At 37.7% G+C, this 18,718-nt stretch overlaps 1 long non-coding RNA gene across 2 annotated transcripts in view; it reads right to left on the bottom strand.

The window, feature by feature from the left end:
• Nucleotides 1–18,718, bottom strand: part of LOC307175969 — an 84,850-nt gene that overhangs the window by 3,830 nt on the left and 62,302 nt on the right. For both annotated transcript variants that reach the window (XR_013824574.1, XR_013824575.1), the window contains exon 7: nt 16,759–16,909. This is a non-coding gene — a long non-coding RNA (uncharacterized lncRNA). The remainder of the gene's footprint in view (nt 1–16,758; nt 16,910–18,718) is intronic.

Consider the following 18,718-nt stretch of genomic DNA (forward strand, 5'->3'; position numbering starts at 1 on the left):
AGGGAGCTTCAGTGACAGGCCCAGTTTACCCAGAGGCTGATGGCAGACTCAGAAGGAGAACCCATGTCTATTTGCTCCCAATCTGGTTCATGTTCTGCTAAGTCACGTGCAGGACATCAAGCTGGGTTAGTTTCTCCCATAGAAGCAGAAAACATAAAAGTCATGACCCACATCTTCACTGTCATATGAAACATGAATTTCAGGGTTTAAGAGGAGGTTTTCATAAAAACACTGAGTCATGATGAAGGGTCTAACGTCATTTTCAAGATAATTAAGACTACGATACTAAAGCTCATGTTTGGGAATTCAGCTCAGTGCCCCTTGCAGAAGCCGTTTGGCTAATTTGAAACAATCAGTTTCCATATTGACAAGGGAGGATCACTTATGTATGCCCTGCAGTTAGTCCAGAAGCACTCAGAGTGTGTTTGTGTGTGTCTGTGTGTGTGGTCCTGAAGACCTTTTGGTCTTGCCTCTGTTAGTACGTGTATGTCTTCCTAAGGGTCTCTGAGCCCATCTAATAATACAAATTTGTTTTGTTTTTAGCTAACAAAAGACTTTTGAAGATAAATTTTCTGATAAAAGTCTACTTTTTAGGAGACTAAAAACATGAAATTTATTTTTATGTATTTATTTTTATTGAAGTACAGTTGATTTACAATGTTGTTTTAATTTCTGCTGTATAGCAAAGTGATTCAGTTATACATACATATATGTTCTTTTTCATATTCTTTTCCATTATGGTTTATCACAAGATATTGAATATAGTTCCCTGTGCTATAAAATACGACCTCGTTGTTTATCCATTCTATATATACTAGTTTGCATCTGTCAATCCCAAACTTCCAGTTCATCCCTGCCCCCCCTCCTGCCCACCTTGGCAACGGCCAGTCTGTTCTCTGTGTCTGTGAGGCTGTTTCTGTTTCGTAGATAAGTTCATTTGTGTCACAGTTTAGATTCCGCATATAAGTGATATCATATGGTATTTGTCTTTCCCTTGCTGACTTACTTCGCTTAGTATGACAGTCTCTAGGTCCATCCATGTAGCTGCAGATGACATAAAATGCCAAATTTATTTATTCTAAACTGTAAAGACAATTTATTCCAACAGTAGTTCTCGAAACTGCTGTGAATTAAAATCACGGGGGAACTTGTATCTACGAAAGATTTTTTCTTAGAGTAAAATACACATAATATAAAATTTACCATTTTAACAACCCTTAGGTACACAGTTCAGTAGAATTAAGGACATTCACATTGTTGTGCAACCGTCACCACCATCAACCTTCAGAACGTTTTCATCTTCCCGAACTGAAACTCTACACGCATTAAGCAATAACCCCACCCGGATTCCTTTCTCCCAGCCCCTGACAACCACCATTCTATCTTCTGTCTCTATGATTTCGACTACTCTGTGTGCCTCATGTAAGTGGAATCACACAATATCTGTTCTTTGGGGAGCTGGCTTATTTCACTTTAGCATAATACCTTCAGGATTCATCCATGTTGTGTCACGTGTCAGAATTTCATTTCTTTTGAAGGCTGTGTAATATTCTATTGTATGTATAGGCCACACTTTGTTTATTCATCCACCTGTCAGTGGATATTTGTGTTGTTTCCACTTTCTGGCGCTTGTGAATAATGCTGCTATAAATGTTGGTATACAAATATCTGTTTGAGTTCCTGCTTTCAGTTCTTTTGGGTATATACCTGGAAGTGAAACTTCTAGATCATATGTTAACACTGGGTTTAAGTTTCTGAGGAATGGTTGTACTGTTCTCTGTAGCAGCTGCACCATTTACACACTCACCAGCAGGGCACAAGTGTCCCAGTTGGTCCACACCCTTGACAACACTTGTTAATTTCTATTTTTTTGATAGTAGCCATCCTAACGGGTGTGAGTGGGTATCTCATTGCGGTTTTGATTTGCATTCCCCAGATGATGAGTGGTGTTAAACATCTTTTCGCGTGCCTACTGGCCATTTGTATGTCTTCTTTGGAGAAGTGTCTATTAAAGTCTCTTGAGTATTTGTGTGTGTGTGGGGGGCGGGTTTGGACATTGCCTATTTTTTTTAAATTCAAGTATAGTCCTTTGTCTATTTCTCAGTCGGGTTGTTTGTGTTTTGTTGTTGAGTTGGAGGAGTTCTTTATATTTTTTATATTAATCCCTTATCAAGTATATTATTTGCAAATATTTTCTCCCATTCTGCGTGCCAGATGTTTTCAGTGGTTCGTGGAGAGGCTTGGAAAACTGCTTTCTGTGTTCCCCTGAGGATCACGTGCCACTGCATCAGGCTGTCTTCTCCTGTCTACCCACTCCAGAAATAACCACCACCTTACTTTTTTTTTTTTATTATTGTCTCTTTGCCTTTTTAAAACCATTTTGTCACATTCGTGTGTTTATATATACATATATACATGCATATAATATATTCCAAAAATATACTGATTCATTTTGTTACGTTTGAAAGCTCTAAAATGATGTCACTGTGTGTGCTCCTTCCTTAATTACCTTTCTCTGAATAACGTGTTCCTAAAGTTCATCCAGGTTGTATTGTGAAAAAGCTACTCTTTAACTTCACCAATGTATAATATTCTATTCTCTAAACATGTTCTTCTATTATGTGATAGAAAGTCGGTGTGTTTCTCTCTCTCCACTTCCCCCCACTACCGTCGGTGCCACCCTGAACATCTCTAGGAGTATAATTGATGAGACAACTTTGCTTGACAAGGCAAACCATTTTCCAAAGTGGCTGTATTGATTTATATCCTTGTTTACAGTGTGCCTGTTTCTCTACTTCCTGACCAATATTTGGTATTACAAGATGCCTTCATTTTTGTCAGTCTATTGGATGTAAGATGCTTGTGATTTCATTTTGAATTTCTCTGATGATAATGAGAATGGGTATCTTCTTACTGGTTTACTTTCAATTTGAGTTTCCACTTCTGTGAAATTCTTTTTTGTATGCATTGTTTTTTTTAATTTCGGCTTTATTTCAACTTGTTTATTTGTGATTTTTCAGTGAAATTTATCACTTTCTCTGTTTCTTGATTAGGAAAGCCTTCCCTTTCCTCCAGTGAATAGCTTTACAATTTTACCTTTTATGTTTGTCCTTAATCCATCTGAATTTGACTTTAGTGAACATCATAAGGTAGAAATTCTATTTAATATTTTCTATATGGAATAACCAATTGTCCTGGAGCCATTTAGTAGAACATCCACAAGGCCCTCGATTAAAACGCAGCTTCCACACATGCATAGGTCCTGGGTTAGGCTCCCATTTCCATTCCATTGTTAGGTTTGTTCATCCCTAAGTCAAAACCGCACAGGCTAACACCTCAAGTACAATGCACCGTGTAAGAGATGATAGTTCATAGTCGTCCTGCTCCTAATTTTAAAGGGAGTATTTCTAATTTGTCACCACTGGGACTGATGTTTACTGGTAGATAACTTTTATCGGATTAAGGAAATTAATTTCCTTATATTTCCTTCTTGCTTCGAGATTTTTAAATCATGAATAGATTATGAATGTTGTCGAATACTTCTTCTGGATCCATTGAAATGTTTTCCAACTTTAATCTATAAATGTGTTGAAGAACCAAGCTTTTCTAACATTTAACCATCCTTCCACCCCTAGAATAAACTGTATGGCTTATACCACAAGCAAGGGAAGTCTAACAAGCAAGAAGAAAAATGACTGACAGATCTTTACCTCTTTGAGATGTGTTCTTAGTCTTGTCCGTTTTTGTCTAGCATCAATGAATACAGAGGTAACGCATGGCCAGCAGAGCACGGGATGTTCTGGCAGGTTAGCAAAGGTGTATGTGTATATATATACATTTATGTGTGTGCTTCCCTGTTCAAAGACTCTGCTCTACTGCAAATCCAAGAGTTTTATCATTGTCTTTCCCCATCTCGGCATGCACATGAAAAACAAAACTCTTAATTGCTACTAAGACTTGGAAACGGATCTGCAAATTGCAATAGCCCCTCCCTGGCCAGGCAAATAGGTTTTGCAACCTTCTAAAATGCAATAAACTTAAAGTAGTTAAAAAAGTAATTTATTCTTTCACAAAACTCTAAAGTTGGAACTTCACAATGTGTAAAGAAGATGTAAAAGTCCATTTACGTCTTTAATATTCTAGGTCTTTATGAAAGAAGAAAGTTTACTCATAACCATGCATTTAGTTACTATAAAAATATTAGGGTGCCTAGCAAGCCTCAGGAGTTTTATTAGGCAACTGACATATTCACCATGTCACTTTCTAATGAGAGTTAATAAAGCAGAATGAATGAGTCCAGGATACTCTGTGTGAACTCATTAACTTTGTTGACAGTGAATGGAATTTCTGAAACTACAAAACGAAGTGATGCCTTTCACCTTCACTTATATTTACGGAAGAACCAGTCCTTTTCAAATTGATTATCACTTGGGGTATTGATTATACCCCAAAGCATATTCAAATGATACAGTGATTTTGCAGTTTCCTTATGTTTGTACATAGGCATTAATATTTGTTAGTGAGAGCTTCTGCATCTGATTCAGAATTCCCAGGGTAGATTTTTTAAATGTATTTTAATGATTTTTCTTTCACTTTGCCCACAAATCACCTTCATTTATAAGAAATTCGTTTTTATAATCATTAAATACTCTGTATTTTGTATAGTAATTTCCTCTGCATGCCTCTGTACACTCATATTTAATAGTATTTATTTTAAATGACTCCAGGAAGCTAACATGCTTGTTAACAAAATAATTATTTTTGAAATAAAGAACCAGGAAGTACAATTTAAATTCATAAAGTCTAATATTAGTAAGTAATTTAAGCAAGTAGTTAGAAAAATATTCACTGTCCTTTTCATCAAAGATGTAATTCATTCTTTAAAAATATTATTATAAGAACATTGGGTTAGGAAATGTTTCCAATGAGTCCTTAAAATGAAAAAGAATGTATCCAAGTTTTCACATGTCCAATTTGCATAAAGCATTTCTTCTGCTAACCTTGACTCACCAAAGCATGAATTTCTACTAACCTAGAAGAAATTAGGTGGCTTCAACTTGTTCAATGTCTAAAGACCAGATTTCTAGTTAATGTGAAAAACAGCAGTGGTAAAACAACAGAGCCATTAAACTGCTCTTGCAGGAAATGGGAGACCATGTGTGATCATAGCAACTCACACTGATGCACATCTTGGGGGCTGCGTTCCTTTGCTTATTGCCGGAAGGATGCTAAGAGATTATTCACTTATGTTTTGTTTCAAATATGACTCAAACAGGTTTTTTCTTTTAATTTTTTTTTTCCTATAAGATATCAGCGTTCTGATTCTGTCTGTATTTATTATCCAGCTATAGAGCCTGGGGAAACATAACAAATTCTGAACTCTGAGAAAAGTAGTCCTCCATTTTCTTGGTATCCCATCCTTATGGAATTCCTTGTTCCTTGACAAGGCTTGACAAAATAGATGCTAGGCTGCACTTGCTAGAACTTGTGATGGTGTGGGCCCCTCCCAGCTGTCCATCAGGGCCCACAGATTCCTACTGTGTATCAAACTATGGGCATATGGAAATGCTTCGATCACAGTTTAAGAACTGTTTCCTAGCTTTTAGAAGCAGAAGGTGGTTTCACATTTTTCAGATTCAGTATTGATAAAAAAGGCCTTATTCCTACAAAAAAGAAACTACATTACAAGGCAAAGCAGCATGAAACACAGCATTCTAGAGAGACAAGGGGAAGGAGACACTTAGCAAGAGGGAGGTGATCCAGGAAGTGAGGTGTGATGTCACAGTCTCGGGATCTTGAAAGCCTGAGCAGTGCGGTCCTGCTGGCTGTGTAGAGCCAGGCTTTGTAGCTAAGTCTTCACATTAGGATTTGTGACCTTGAGGAAGCTTATTCATGGTAACACGGGGATAATGGAAGGACCGTCTTCACAGGATTATTGCAAGGATTTAAAAAGTTTACATTTAGATTTATGGTTCATTTTGTGTTAATTTTTGTAAGTGGTGTGAGGTATGATTTCGGGGTTTTTTGTTTTTCTTGAGAATGTCTTTGTTGAAAACATTATCATTTCTCCATCTGGCAGCATTACCACTTTTGTCAAAAATCAGTTGTCAGCATATGTGTAGATCTATTTCTGGGCTCCCTGCTCTATTCCATTGATCTATTTGTCCACCTTGATGCCAATACCTCATGGTCATGATTACTGTAGCTTATGATCCATTTAGATAGTGTTGATGTTCCAAATTTGTTCTTTTTCCAAAATTATTTTGTCTATTCTAGGTCTTTCCACCTCCATACCAATTTTAGATTCAGCTTATTTTCTACAAAACATCTGCTGGTATTTAATTGGGATTGCATTGAACCTCCAAATCAATTTGGAGAGTACTAACATCTTACAAGTACTGACTCTTCAGGTACGTGAACGTGGCATGCATCTCCACTTATTTAGGTCTTCTTTAGTTTCTCTCAGCAACACCGTGTTTTTTAAGCGTACAGATCTTACACATATTCTGTCAGATTTATCACTAAGCATTTCATATTTCATGATATTGTGGGTTTTTTTTTTCTTTCAATGTCCAAATGTTCATTCTTAGTACATATAAACACAGTATATTTGGGCATATCGCCCTTGGATCCTTCGACTTTACTAAACCTACTTATTAGTTCTAGGAGCTTTTTTGCAGATTTCATCACGTTTTCTGTGTACACAGCCATGCCATCTTCAAATAAAGATAATTTTACTTCTTCCTCTCCAGTGTGGGTGTTTGCCTGCCTTCCTTCTTCCTTCCTTCTCTCCTTTCTTTCTCTTTTCTTTGTTTCTTCCTCCCTCCCTTTCAATTCTCTCCTGCTCCCTCCCCTCCCTTCAGTATCTTTGTTTTATTCCTGATCATAGGGAAATAGCACTCTATCATTCACCATTAAGTATGTTGTGAGGTGCAGAGATGTAAATTTTTTTTTTTTTGTAGATTTTTTTTTATCAGGTTGAGGCAGTTCCCTTCTCCTCCTAGTTGGTTGAGAATTTGTATCATGATGGCTGCTGGGTTCTCTCAAATGTTTTTGCTGCATCTATTGAGAGGTCCATAAGGTTTGTTAATATGGTGAATTACGTTGGCTGATGCTTTAGAATGTTAACCCAACCTGTTTTATACATTGCTGAATTCAACTTACTAAAATTGCATTTATAAATTTTACATCTACATTCAGGAAGTATATTGGTCTGTCGTTTTCTTATAATGTCTTTGTCAGGATTTAGTATAAGGCTAGTGCTGGCCACATAAAATGAACTGGTAAGTACTCCCCTCTCTTCAATTGTCTGGAAAAGTTTATGTAAAATTGGTATTCTTTCTCTTTTAAAAAACTATAGGTGATTTACAATATTGTGTTAATTTCAGGTTATAGCAAATGATTCAGTTATAGATATTTTTTCAGAGGATATTCCATTATGGGTTATTACAAGATATTGAATATAATTCCCTGTGCTACATAGTAAATCCTTGTTGCTTATCTATTCTATAGTTTGTATCTATTAACCCCATACATGGAATCTATTATTTCTTCCTTAAATGTCTGATAGAAATCATCAGTAAAGCCACCTGGGCCCCGAGGTTTCCTGTGGAAAGGCTTTTTTACCACATTCAGTTTCTTTAATAGATGTAGGACTATTCGGGTTATCTCTGTACGAGTAAGCTTGCAAATTTGTGTCTTCTTTAAGAGCATGTCGATTTCATCTATCCAAATGATGGCCATACAATTCTTCATGATAATTACTTATTTTAATAAATGTAGAATATGTATTGATGTTAACTCTTTTATTGATGATATTGGTAATTTCTTCCTTCTCTCTTTTCCTGATATTTCTGGGTAAAGGTTTATGAATTTTATTGATCTCAAAGAACTAGCTTTTGATTTCATTGATTTTTTCTATTATTTTTCTGGGTTTTTTTTTTCTTTTGAATCCCCACTCTATTCTTTATTATTTCCTCTATTCTGCTTACTTCGGATATTATCTGCTCTTTTTTTTCTAGTTTCTGAAGGCAAAAATCTAAGGTCACTGATTTGAAATCTTTTTTTTTTCTTTTATATTATAGGCTTTAACATTACCCATCCCACTGAGTGTTTACTATTTAGCACTGCCCACAGATTCTCATATCTTATGTTTTCATTCTCATTCAGTTCAAAAACAGTTTTTAATTTCCCTTTTGATTTCTTCCTTGACCTATAGGTTATTTAGAAATGCACTGTTTATTGTCCACGTACTTGGGCATTTTCCAGAAACCTTTCTGTTACTGATTTCTAACTTAATCCCATCCTGGAAAGAGACACACTTAGTATAACTTGAATCTTTCTAAGAGTACTGGCACTTTTTTTATGGCACAGATAATTAACTACCTTGGAAAATGTTCCGGGTGCACTTGAAAAGAATGCGTATTCTGCGGTCATGGGATGGAATGCTGTATAAGTACCAGTAAGGTCCAGTTGTCTGAAAGTATTGTTGAAGTCTTCTATATTTTTACTGATTTTTGTGCTTACTTGTTTCATCAGTTACTGAGGGAATGGTGATAAAATCTCAGACTATAATTGTGGATCTTTCCTATTTCTCCTGAAAGTTATGTCAGCTTTTGCTTCACTTATTTTGAAGCTCTATTATTAGTTGCATAAATATGTAAGGTTATCATATCCTCCTAAGCAGGTGACCTTTTTATCAATATGTAAGTTTCCCCTTTTTTCCTAGTAAGTTTGTTTGAAATCTATGTTGTCCGATATTAATACAGTTACCCCAGCTTTTCTTGAATAATTTTAACATGGTATATCTTATTCCATAATTTTAACCTTTTTGTATTTTTCCCTCTAACCCTCTCCTTGTTGAGACCAATCTTGACTTTTTGTATTTTTATGTATAAATTTCACTTCTAATTTATATATTATTATATATATTATATATATATATATTGTAGTTGGGTCTCTTCTTATCTGACAATCTTTGTCCTTTAATTAGGGTGTTTAGACCATTTACTGTCAATGTGATTATCGGTATGGTTAGGTTTAAAACTATCATCTTACTATTAGTTTTCAATTTGTCCCAATTTATTGTTTGTTCCCTTTCTCTTCTTTTTTTAAAAGACTTCTTTTACATTGAGTATTCTTCTTGATTCCATTGTCTCTCCTTTGTTGCTTCATTAGTTACAACTTCACATTGTTATCTTAGTGGTTGCATTAGCATTTCTATTAGACTTGTGGGCCACATATGGTCTTTGTTACATATTCATTTTTCTGTAATTTTAAAAAATGTAAAATCATTCCTAGCTTACAGACCATGCAAAAACAGGCTGTAAGCCAGACTGATCTGTGAGATGTAGTTTACCAGCTGGTGGTACACATTTTACCAGAGTCACCCTTCAGTAATATTATACCTCTTAATTGTACAAGACTCCTACAAGAATGTACTTCTATTTCTTCCTTTTGGGCTTTTGGGCTACTTTAGTCCTACATTTTACTGTTATGTATCTTATAAGCCCCCCGATGCATTATTGCTTTTGTTTAAACAATTATCTTTGAAATAGATTGAAATTATAGGAGAAAATATTTGTTACTCAGTGTAGTTGCCACTCCCTGTACTGTTTATCCTCCCATCCGGTATTATTTTCCTTCTACCTGAAATATATCTTTTAATACTTCTGGTATTGCAGGGTTGCTGGTATTAAGTTCTTTCTTGTAGTGCAATTTTCCTGGTGATGACTTCTTTCAGGTTCTGTAGATCTGGAATGTCTCTATTTTGCCTTTGCTTCTTAAATATACTTCTGCTGAGTACCAGCAGATTCTAGGTTGGCAGTTTTTAATTTCTTAGTTTATGTTCTGTGGGTCCTTGAAAGGATGTGTATTCTGCTGTTCTGTAAATGCTGACTACCTTCTGTGTTTGGATGGTGTTGTTGAGTTCTATACTCTTGCTGATTTTATGTCTGATTATTCTTTTAGTTGCTGAGAGGGGGGTGTTCAGGTCTCTGTAATAGTGGCTTTGTCTATTTCTCCTTTTAGTTTTTTCAGTTTGTGCTTCACATATCTCGCAGTTCTGTTGTTGGGCTGCATATATCTTTGGGATTGCAATGTTTCTCTGGTGGGTTGGCACTTTTATCACTATACTGTGTCCCTCTCTGTCCCTGGTAATTTTCTTTGCTCTGATGTCTATAAATGTGATGTGATATTAATGTAGCTATTATGATTTCTTTTTTAATTAGTGTTTGCATGGTAAGCTTTTTTCCATCTTTTTACTTTCAGCTCATTTATAGAATTCTATTCAAAGTGACTTTCTTATAAACAGCATTTAGTTGGGTCATGTTCTTCTTATCCACTCTGACAATATCTCTCTTTTAATTGGTTCATCTAGACCATTTTTATGTCATGTAATTATTGAAATGTTAAGGGTTAAGCCTGATGCTTGGCTTTTCGTTTTCTGTTTCTTCTCTGTGTTTATACTTTCTCTGTTTTATTTCCATTTTTTCCTGAGTTACGTGAACACTTTTTCTAGCATTCCATTTTATCTATAGTACTTCTGAGTACATCTCTTCGAATGGATTTTTTAGTGGTTTCCCTAGGTATACATTATATATATTCATAACTTATCAAAGCTTTTTGGTGTTGATGTTTTACCCATTTGAATAAAGCATAGAAACCTTGTCTCTATTTATGTCCCTTCCCCATTTATAATAGAATTGTCTTAAATATTTCTTGTATATATATTGAGAGCTACATTAGACGGTGTTATAATTGCTGCTAAAACTGTCAAACACAATTTAGAAAACTCAAGACAAGAAAAGTCTCTTCTTATTTTTACTTCTTCCAAATTTTCTTCCTTCTTGATGACTCAAAATTCCTTCTTTTATCATTTAATTTCTGTTTTAGAGAAATTCCTTCTACCATTCTCTTAGTGTGGGTCTACTAGCAACAAATTCCTCTGAAAATATCTTAAATTCCCTTAATTTTTGAAGGATATTTGCTGGATATAGCATCCTGGGTTGACAGTTCTTTTGACACTGAAAAATATTAGTCTACTACCTCTGGGCTCCATGGTTTCACTGAGAATTCCATCATTCAAATTGATTTCCCTTATATATGACACATCTTGCTTTTGTGTTTTTTTGTTGTTGTTTTGTCTTTAGTTTTCAGAATTTTTACTCTGATGTTTCTTGGCATGGGAATTGGGGAAGTTATATTTTTAGGGTTTACTAATTTACTTCAGTCTCTATGGGTTTTTTTGGCCAAATTTGGGACATTTTTAGCCATTATTTCTTCAAATACGCTTTAAGCCCCACTTTTTTTCTCTCATTCTGAGACTCTGATGACAGAAAGGTTAACATCTTTGGTTATAGTCCCACATATCCAGAGGCTCGGGTCCTTTTTTTTTTTTTTTAATCTATTTTCTTTCTGTTGTTCATATATGGTAATTTTTATTATTTTATCTCCAGTTCATTGATTCTCTCTTCATCCCTCTCCATTTTGCCCTCAAACTCACCCATTTGAGATTTTCATTTTCGTTTTAATTTTTAGGAACACAATGTCCATCTGGTTCGTCTTTATGTCTTCTGTTTCTCTGGCCCGGTCTGGTGGAGAGAGAGCTTCATTACAGCCTGGCAGGTGGAAGTCTAGGCTCCCACAGCATTTCCTGCAGGGGAGCGGCTGGGATGAGAGATGCGACAGTTTTTCCTGTGGTGTTTCCCTGGAGAACAGCAGTCACCGTCTACAAGTGTGTTAGGCAAACTAGAGTAATATTTAGTGTAGGGCTTATTATTCCCTGCTCCAGAATCAGAGCCCTGTGAGTGCTTTAGCCAACAGCCTGTGATTTATGAGCCTTTCCAGTGTGATTCCTGGGCAGGCACTATTCCAATGCCTATAGGAGATGCTGGGTACTTACTAGTGCCTGTAATCCTTTCAGCTGTTTTTTCCCCAGCCTCAGGGTTTTTCCTCTTGCATGAGTGTTGATCAGTGCTCTGTTGAATACTTAGGGAGCTGTCTGGAGTTCTCTGTCCCTCTACTGCCCCCTCCTCTTCTGTACTCAGTCCTGTCAGCTCTTGCTGCCTTTTTCTCCCCACATTTTCAGCTCCGTCTCCTCAACCCAGAGAACCTGTCAGGCTCCACCTGACTCCCCTCTCCTGTGTCAGAGCCTGTGAGCTCTCTCACGTTCATAACCTGGGCTTCGTTAGTGCTCACCGCACTCATTTCCCATGGTAGGGATCACTCTCCTTCAGTGCCTGGTGGTCAGTACCTTGAACACTGTTGTCTCGTATATCTTGTCCATTTTATTTTTATTGTTTCAGGCAGGATGATACATCTACTCCTATTCTCCATCTTGGCAGGCGGTACCAGCCCAGTAGAAAAGTTTTGAAACTGTACCGACTGGTTTCAAAGACAACAGCACTCCAGCTTTCAGGGAGCAAACACAGCCCAACTATCAGGTCAGTGGCCCAGGAATAAGCCAAAGCAAAAGCCTCGTCTGGGTCCCACAGATGCTGAGGGAAGCGTGAGAGCGTGTCAACTACAGAAGTATGTGCAGGAAGATGTAGCACTTACGCACCGTCCACCATGGGTCCTCTGGCGTCTGGGCCAGCGTTCTTTAAGTATTTATTTATTTTTATTTATCCTATTATTTGACTGCACCAGGTCTTAGTTACAGCATGAGGGATCTTTAGTTGCGGCATGCGGGATCTAGTTCCCTGACCAGGGATTGAACCGGGGCCCCCAGCGTTGGAAGCACACAGAGTCTTAACCACTGCACCACCAGGGAAGTCCCTGGGCCAGCATTATCTATCCAGTTTCCATATTAGGCTACACGTAAGTCTAACTATACTATATAGCAACAAAGGGGGCTTTTGAGAATATCTAACACATCACTTCCGTTTCCATTACAACCATTTTACTGTTGAGTAAAGAGAGACCTAAAAACATTAATTAATTTTGTCCAAGGTTAAACAGCTGTTTAGGCACTAAACAGGTCTAGAATTTGTTATCCTCCCTTCCAGCCCCACCTGGATAGAAATTCTAAACCCATTTCTATTTTCAGGCTTAGATACATCTTGACCAGAATCATAGTAATATCAAAAATTCTCATTTATTTAGTACTTACTAAGTACCAGGTACTCTAAATGTGCTATCTTTATTCTTATCACAAACCTTTGAGGAAACAGGTAACTTGCCAAAGATGAAGCACTCCTACGTGATTGGTGCTGGGATTCAAACCTAGCTCTGCCTAGCTTCAAAGTCTGCATTCTTTCTACAATACATTTCTATAACTCTTGTCACGTTCCAGCTTGTGTCATCGTTTTTATTTTATTTGCTTCATTTACCTTAGTAGGAATATATATGTATATTTTTGAGCATTTTAGTTTTGTTTTTACTTTGCTTCATACCATGAGGAACAGAGTATGAGCCCAAAAATGTTTAGGAAATAATTTATTTACTTCCTACTTTTGGAGAAGGCAACATTCTATTACAGATCAGTTAATTCCATCAGAGTCATACAGTATATTAACAGTAGGACTTACCACTAAAGCCTCCAGATACACAGTCTCAATACTTCTTGAGCTGAATTTTAGGCCTTTGCTTTATATTGATTAAGAAAAGAAATGAAATGAGGATTTGGCCATCCTCTCGGACAAAGAGTTAGGATGAGAATTAGGAGAGAGCGTAACAAACAAGGATGACAAATGGCTGTTAAAGGAAAGGCGTCTCCTTGGAGCTGCAGGGGGATATACACCTGGACATCCATCTAGAACAGAAAACTGCTCTATCGAACTCCCCTGACCCTTGCTATAACCAAACCATCATTGTGGTTTAATTTATGAGTCCTGTTACTGCTTCTAATGGAACTGTCTTAAAGAAAACCCAAGTTGCTTTGGAAGAATTATTTCATTAAGGATGCATTCTTTTAAAGGAGAAAATAAGTGGAAATATTTGAAATAAATTTTCATAGAAATAAGAGATTTTAATTTGCTTCAGTATTATAAACAGATATTTGTTCCAACTGTGTTTACATAAAGTAGAACTGATTTGACTTCAATCTCTTATGCTCTCAGGGGGTCTCCGAACCAGTGGGTGTGGGCAAATGGTTAGCAAAAGGCTCTTGGGATGACAGGCTGATTTGTAGTTTTTTGCCAGTTTTGTGGTGTAACTATTCCCATCATGGTCAATTTCAAGCTACTGACCCAATACCAGCCGGTTCGCAAAATTCTTGAAAATTTAACCGTCGGCTCTCACGGGCCAGCATGAACCATCTCACGGCTCCAACCTTAAAGGCAAAGAAACTCTTCTCTGACTCATGGCAGATACGCTTTAAGAAAATGTCACTGGTCATTTTGCAGGCATCTGGACATACACTGGTATAAGACAAGATTCCTGTCCTATAAGGGCTTAAAATCTAACTGGGAAGCAAGACGTCATAAAATACAAATCACATGAAACGAGCAATTTGCCAATACTTGGTATTGGAAATAAAAGCTAAGAGATTCCAGATAGATTCCATATACCTGACAATTTGTAAATTAAAATGGGACTGTATTCTCTAGACTTTTGGTATAGCATCACCTTTGTTCAATTTTTTTAAGTGTTGACCATTTGTTCAAAAAAACTTGAAATGTGGGAGCGAGAAAATAAATGATCCTATGTTCCTTGACTGGCCCAACCTCAAGTTTAGGACAAATCATACGCCTCTTTAGGGCCTCCTTTTCCATATTAATTCATTAATTGATTTTTGAGCTTTTATATCACAAACATGCTAGTAGATACTGAAATATACCAGAAGAAATCGAGATACAGCCCAGTGTTAGTTTTCTACTGCTGCCGGCACGGTTACCACAGATTTTATGGCTCAAAACAATGGAGATTTATTATCTTACAGGGGTTTCCCTGGTGGCGCTGTGGTTGAGCGTCTGCCTGCCAATGCAGGGGATACGGGTTCGAGCCCTGCTCTGGGAAGATCCCACATGCCGCGGAGCAACTGGGCCCGTGAGCCACAACTACTGAGCCTGCGCGTCTGGAGCCTGTGCTCCGCAACAAGAGAGGCCGCGATAGTGAGAAGCCTGCGCACCGCGATGAAGAGTGGCCCCCGCTTGCCACAACTAGAGAAAGCCCTCGCACAGAAACGAAGACGCAACACAGCAAAAATAAATGAATTAATTATTATCTTACAGACCTTGAGGGCAGAATTCTGGAACGGGTCTCACTGAGCTCAAGTCAAGGTGTCAGCAGGACTGCACTCCTTCTGGAAGCTCTAGAGAGAAGCCCTTTCCTTGCCTCTTCCAGCTTCTAGAGGCATCACCCAAATCCCTTGCTCCACATTCAAGGCCAGCAAGCCAAGTCTTTCTCACATGGCTTCTCTCAGACACTGGCTCTTCTACCTCCCTCTTTATTTTTAAGAACCCCTGTGGTTATGCTGGGCCCACCCAGGATAATTTCTCAATTTTAAAGTCAGCAGATCAGCAACCTTAACTCCACTTGCCACTTTAATTCCTCTTTGCCATGTAACCGACCATATTCACAGGTCCTGGGGATTAGGGTGTGGACATCTTGGGAGGGGGGCGTTCTTCTGTCTCTCACAAGTCCTTATATTGAGGGAAGTCAAAGTGTGACTTTCCTGAAGCAGACACACAAGCATTCTCTTAACCCCTAAGTGTCGGTGATCCCTCCAGAGCCCTTCCACCTCTCCACGCATTCACTCACCCATGGATGGTTTCAGCTGCTCCCTCCCTGTGGGTGTCTCCTAATCCTGTATAGAATTTTCCCCTGAACATAGCATCATGGATACAATTGCCTCAAATGTGTACCACCTGTATCGTGAACACAGAGCCTTTTCCTCCTGAGCCTGTTTCTTCTATATTCTTTTAGCCATCACCACCGCCAGGCAAGTTGTGGAAACCTCAATTCCTCCTTTCTCATTGCCTCATCCTAAACAAATCACTAACCCCAAACTCTTATCTTTACTACTTCTCAAATTAGCTTATTTTCTTTCTTTCTTTCTTTGGCTGGGTAGTGGGACTTTCGAGATCTTAGTTCCCCGACCAGGGATGGAACCTGGGCCACTGCAGTGAAAGCGCTGAGTCTTTACCACTGGACCACCAGAGAATTCCCATCAAATTAGCTGATTTTCCACAGCCATCACATGCAATGTGCAGAGAGTAACGCAGATCTCCTTGGCATCCCCCCCAAGCACCATGCAGTTTTATGCCCCTGTGCCTTCGCTAGGGTAGTCTGTTCTGTGAGGAACGCTTTTCCCCTCTTGGCCTGACTAGCCCTGAATCATCCCTCAGACTGGGCTAGGTTTCTCCCTCAGAGCTCCCCAAAATTCCCTATGACTATATCATTGCAAATATCTCCTTGTCCTATAGTGACTTCACGGTTTATTCCCTCTTACAAACCATGAGACACTCCTCAAGTATAGGAACTGACTCGGTCATCACTGTTTCCTATACTGCAGCACAAGGTTGGGGCCTAATAGGCCCTCAACTGACATCTGTTCCAAAAATATTAAATAGATCAGTAACTGGTGCCTGGAAGTCTTATAGGAACTTAGAATTCTTTTGCATTTAGATGCTGCAAGGATTTAGCATTTCAAAACACATAAAGCATTTTGAGCTCACTGGTAAGAGTAGAAAAATTTAAGGTGTTAGTAATAATAAATACTAATAAGTTTGTCCTGTGGGACAAGTAAATTTTGCTAGCAATAGTCTACCTGTGCATAGCTTAATTACACCACTCCACAACTGATTTTAAACTCACTTGTTTGATGACATTGGTCTTTATTGGGTCTGTGAGCAGCAGGTCCTCAAGCTTTGGTCTGTAGGACAGGGCAGAGATTGGAGGCATTTCTGAGAGAATGCGCACTGTATATCCACTGTACCCTCCTCTTAGCTTGATCCCAGAGGGTGGGCTGGCAAAGAGAAGGAGAACGTCATCCGTACTCATCCAGGGTTATTAGAGTTAATGAAATTCTGAATAAGAAGAAATGATACTGAAACCAGTTTATCAAGACATACAGGAAAGCATCTAGACTATAAATGTGACTAAGAACCAGACCAAGCCGCCTCAGGAACTTGTCAGTTTTTCAAGCCTAGAACCCATAAATATGGACTATTGGGCAGGTATATTGGACACATTCATCTGTCTTCTTTAATTCATTCGCCAACCTAGAGTCAAAGGATTGGGCATGAGGACTTGGTAACAGACAAGAGTTTTGTCAGGACAGAACAGTTCTTGAATTTATCTAGATAGGGAGTATTTTTTTTTTTTCCATTCAACATTTTGTTTTTAACATCTTCATTGGAGTATAATTGCTTTACAATGGTGTGGCAGTTTCTGCTGTATAACAAAGTGAATCAGCTATACATATACATATATCCCCATATCACCTCCCTCTTGCCTCTCCCTCCCACCCTCCCTATCCCACCCCTCTAGGTGGTCACAAAGCACCAAGCTGATCTCCCTGTGCTATGCGGCTGCTTCCCACTAGCTATCTATGTTGCATTTGGTAGTGTATATATGTCCATGCCACTCTCTCACTTCGCGACAGGGAGTACTTTTAAACACTTTAAAGCTCTAACCTTGTCTCGACGAGAGACATAAAGTGAATTATATCAGAACAGGGAGTAATCTCCAAGTACATATCTTTATTTTCCTCTCCTGGAAATGAAATGACTGGTCTGCCCGCTAGTGAGGTCAATCTGTTTTGGAACAGGTTGATCATTGAGGCTCAGCATGACAACCGCATTTAAAATTCTGATATGTCCCCTGGAAATGCAATAAAGGATCAGCCCACTTCATCCGTTCTCAAACTTGTCCTCTATCACTCTAGGAATCTCTGAAGAATCCCATTTCCTTTCTCCATGTTTGGTATCACATAGGCGAATACTTTATTTTTCTCAAGAATTGTTTCTGCCTCTGTTGAATTCAGTTGTGTTTTAGAATGTTAAGTATTTTTTATACTCATGGAAGATCACATGGTGAACACATTAGCTTTCCAATATCATTAATCAGATTCAGATTATTGTTAAAGAGACAAAATTTAGATGTACCAGTTAAACTAAGCTGCGTAGTAGTTACTAAATAAAGTACTATTTATTTTAGAAAAATAGATGACTATATAAATTAGTAAATACATAATTAATACATTTCTAAATAGACATTAAAATGTACTACATAAGCAGAAACATTTCCAAAAGTTGCATATTATTTATTTGTTTCTTCCTGGATTATGCCTTTATTAAAGCAGTCAAGTGACATAACTAATGAATTCCCTCTCCTGTGTAACCCAGAGTAACAAATGTGAAATCCTTAGAATGGTATCTAGCTGTGTATTATATAACTAGTTCCTACTAGTATTATTATCATTTTTATTATCTTCTTACAGTAAGCATAGGAAATTTCCAATGAAAATCTATTAGAAAAACATCTTTTGATGAATACAGTAAGAGGGTTTTGTTTTTTTTTTTAAGAATTTCAGGCAAAATACACATGGCCAAACAGATTGGCTATTTGCACATTTATCACACATAATATTAACTATGATTTATTGAACATTTTCTATTGCCAAGCTTTTGGCTCTCTTGCTAAATTATTTCACTCATTTAATCCCCATAGCAACTTAAATAAGGGAGGTTTATTAGCCACATTTTACAGAAAGATAATATAAGGCTTAGAGAAGTAGAGTAATATATATGCACAATAGTCAGATTAGTTTATA

The sequence above is a fragment of the Stenella coeruleoalba genome, assembly GCF_951394435.1.
Source record: "Stenella coeruleoalba genome assembly, chromosome: 17".
In the NCBI taxonomy this organism is placed as follows: domain Eukaryota; kingdom Metazoa; phylum Chordata; class Mammalia; order Artiodactyla; family Delphinidae; genus Stenella; species Stenella coeruleoalba.